The sequence below is a fragment of the Lathyrus oleraceus genome, chromosome 5 (genome assembly GCF_024323335.1).
Source record: "Lathyrus oleraceus cultivar Zhongwan6 chromosome 5, CAAS_Psat_ZW6_1.0, whole genome shotgun sequence".
Classification (NCBI taxonomy): Eukaryota; Viridiplantae; Streptophyta; class Magnoliopsida; order Fabales; family Fabaceae; genus Lathyrus; species Lathyrus oleraceus.
This window is the reverse complement of record NC_066583.1, coordinates 99,320,980-99,325,029: the sequence shown is the minus strand read 5'-3', so window position 1 is coordinate 99,325,029 and position 4,050 is coordinate 99,320,980. Positions and strand designations below refer to the sequence as shown.

Genomic DNA, 4,050 nt, shown 5'->3' with positions numbered 1-4,050 from the left:
TTCTAAGTCTAGGAATTCATATCTCAGATTTTTGGGAAGTGTTTTCAGGTCTAGGGTTGGTTTCTTAAGGCATTGCGTAGGATCCGGTGTTATTGCTAAACATTGGTTAAGTTTGTCTTCTACAAGATAGTCAGATGATTTGTCTTTTTCTAACTCTGTTTCTTTTATGCATTCATTGATGATATCCATGAAGTAACATGTATCTTCTATTGTAGGTGCTTTTAAAAATTGGGAAAGAATGAACTCAATTTTCTCTTCTCCTACTTCAAAAGTGAGTCGTCCTCGTTTTACGTCTATGATTGCACCGGCCGTTGCTAAGAACGGTCTTCCCAGTATAATGGGTGTAACTTCATCTTCTCTAATATCCATAATTATAAAATCAGTTGGAATGTAGAATTGACCTATGCGCACTGGAACGTTTTCAAGAATTCCTACAGGATATCTGACGGAACGATCTGCTAGTTGCACAGACATTTTAGTTGGTCTTAATTCTCCCATTTCAAGTCTCTTGCATATGGATAAAGGCATAACACTAATACCGGCTCCTAAATCGCATAAGGCTTTGTCAATGACAAATTTTCCTATGTGACAGGGTATAGAGAAACTACCTGGGTCTTTAAGTTTAGGAGGCATATTCTGGATTATAGCGCTACATTCAGCGGTGAGTGTAACGGTTTTGCTATCTTCAAGTTTCCTTTTATTAGAGAGAATTTCTTTCAAGAACTTAGCATATGAGGGCATCTGCGTAATAGCTTCTGTAAAAGGAATTGTGACGTTTAATTGTTTTAGTAGGTCAACAAATTTTTTAAATTGGCCCGCATCTTTGGTTTTAATAAGCCTTTGAGGGTAAGGGATAGGTGGTTTATAAGGTGGTGGAGGTACATAAGGTTCCTTCTTTTCTACGGTTTCCTTATTACTCTCTCCCTTTTCCTTAGGTTCACTTTCCTCCTCAGTTGACTTTTTAGAGTTTTGGTTTTCTATCCTTGGGTTAGACGGACCTTCCACTTCCGTTCCACTTCTCAGTATAATTGCATGAGCGTGGCTTCTTGGGTTAGGTTGGGGTTGGCCAGGAAATGTACCAGTTGGGGCAGCAGTAGGCGCTTGTTGTTGAGCTACTTGTGATATTTGCGTTTCCAGCATTTTGTTATGAGTAGCCATGGCATCTACTTTGCTTACTAGTTGTTTAATTTGTTCGCCAGTGTGTACATTCTGGTTTAAGAAATCTTTATTGGTTTGCTGTTGAGAGGCTATAAAATTTTCCATCATGATTTCCAAGTTGGATTTCCTAGGGGCATTATTGTTAGGTGTAGATGGAATCGGCTTTTGATATCCCGGAGGTATAGCTGGGGCTTGATTTGGAGATTGTCCAGGTGCGTATAAAGCATTATTACTCTTATATGAAAAATTGGGATGATTCTTCCAATTTGAGTTATAGGTATGCGAGTAGGGGCTTCCTTGAGCGTAGTTTACTTGCTCCGCTTGGATTCCTGTTAGAAGTTGACAATCTGCAGGAGTGTGACCTTGGATTCCACAGACTTCGCAATTCTGAGTTATGGCTACCACGGTGGCTGGAGGTGATACATTTAAACTTTCAATTTTTTGGACCAGAGCATCGACTTTTGCATTAACATGATCAAGGTTACTTATCTCGTACATGCCAGTTTTCGTTTGAGGTTTTTCTACCATTGTTCGTTCGCTTCCCCACTGATAGTGGTTTTGAGCCATGCTTTCGATAAGTTGGTAAGCATCAGCATAAGGTTTGTTCATTAGTGCACCACCTACGGCGGCGTCTATTGTTAACCTCGTGTTGTACAGGACACCATTATAGAAGGTATGAATTACTAACCAGTCTTCTAAACCATGGTGTGGACAAAGTCTCATCATGTCTTTGTATCTTTCCCATGCTTCGAAGAGAGACTCGTTATCTTTCTATTTAAATCCATTTATATGGGCTCTTAACATAGCTATTTTGCTTGGCGGAAAATATCGGGCAAGAAAAACTTTCTTCAACTCGTTCCATGTGGTGACTGAGTTGGAAGGAAGAGATTGAAGCCATCTTCTAGCGCTATCTCTTAACGAGAAAGGAAAAAGACGAAGTCGAATTGCCTCTGAAGTGACACCATTAGCTTTAACAGTATCAGCATATTGGACAAATACGGATAAATGAAGGTTTGGATCCTCGGTAGGATTTCCAGAGAATTGATTCTGTTGCACTGCCTGCAACAGTGAAGGTTTAAGTTCAAAGTTGTTTGCTTCGATTGTGGGTGGAGCAATACTCGAATGCGGCTCATCTTGCGATGGAGCGGCGTAATCTCGAAGAGCATGAGCTGGTTCTGCCATCTCGGGTATCGAAGGAAAAATATTTTTGAAATATGGAAGTTCAACAGGAGGGAGATTGTTTGCAGCACGATATTCCCGAATTCGTCGTAAGACTCGGAGATATAGTTCGATATCGTTGATTTGTAAGTAGAACGGTTCGCCTTGTGAGCGAGTGTGTGGCATACAAATCAACGAAAGAAAGAAAAAAAAAGAAAAGCCTTAGTCTCTACAGCGTAACAGAAGAGTTACGATATCGACTAAATAAAAGTCCCCGGCAACGGCGCCAAAAACTTGATCGCGACTTTATGAGTCGAATTTGGGGTACAAACTGCAAGTGCACAGTTCTATCGCGTAGTTTTAAAATATATCGATCCCACAGGGACTTATGAATCGATATACCGTTTTCTAAGGTTACTTCGTAAAGCTAAGGCAGGTAATACTTTGATTGTTTGGGGGAAAAGCTAAAACTAAGATAAGATCTAAAATAAATATCTAATAAGCGGATATCGGTATGTAGTTCGTCGTAATTAGGGAATCAATTCTTCGTTGGTTTCTTGGTTTTAAAATAAATCTTTTCAGTTGACACTATTGATTAAAAGTCTTATCTCAAACTCTCGCTCTGTTGAATAAACTATGATTTTATATTAACGTAGCTGTCACTTATAGTTAAGTCAAAAACCACTTTTTGAAAACAATAGAATCCGTAGAAACTCTTTTTAAGAAAACACTAATCGTTTAAACACCCTTATCTCAAACTCTCGCTCTGTTGACTTAGGTTATATAATTAAATTCAAATGCTTAACTCTCGTCCTCACATTCAATCTTTAAAAATACTTTTTGAAAAAGATTAGAATTTGATTAACTCTAAAAATTGCTCTCGCCCTGATCTAGAATTAATGTCCAATTTACACTGTCCAGTCAAAAACTCAAACTCTCGTTCTATTGCTTTTAACTTCTTTATGTCTTTTACTTTCGTACAAAAACCTTGTTATTAAACCTGTAAATTGAGACCGTAAAAAGAGTGATTTTAATTTTAAACATAATTAAACCAATTTGGTTTTGATTCCTTCATTCCGCTTACTTTACATACCGATACCTAAATAAATTAGCCAGACATGCTAAACAGACTTAAATAATTATCATGCATAAACAGATTCATCTCAAGCAAATAATATAAATAAACAGTAAAGCAGAGCATATATAAATTCAAACAATAATTAAAGAACCTGAGAAATTAAATAGCGGTCTTGAACACTCCACCACAGGCCGGTTGAATTTGTTCTTGAATTCTTCAATCAAATAGAAAAATAAAAGCGAAGGAATAAAAAACTAGATTCTAACGTAAGGTTAGATCCGGTGAAAGGTACACAATAGTTTCCGGTGTAGAAACTACTGTGCGAAAAATTAATTAATTGCTGGAAAAGAAAATAGAAATTGCAAAGGAAACAATATAAAAATCGTAAAAGTAATGCTGTAAGATACTTATGCTGCTGGAAGAGAAAAATTGCGAAAAAGAGAAAACGGCGAAGAAGTCTGGACCCGAGAGCTTTCCAAAAAGCTACTATTTATACTGCTACTTTTTGTAACTGCTTCCAAGGGTTTTCCGTGTACATGGTCTTCACGTTCCAAGGGTCAGGCGTGAAAGTAGCTTCAACGTGGTCTGTTGCGTTCCTGGTGCCAAAAATATAGGGGAATGGTGTGACGTCCGTCACACCATGTGTGACGTCCGTC

At 38.0% G+C, this 4,050-nt stretch overlaps 1 non-coding gene across 1 annotated transcript; it reads left to right on the top strand.

Annotated features, from left to right (window-relative positions):
- The first annotated feature begins 1,855 nt into the window (after nt 1–1,855).
- Nucleotides 1,856–1,962, top strand: LOC127089414 (small nucleolar RNA R71). Its single transcript, XR_007791013.1, has one exon. It is a non-coding gene; the product is annotated as a small nucleolar RNA R71 (small nucleolar RNA).
- The last annotated feature ends 2,088 nt before the right edge of the window (nt 1,963–4,050 follow it).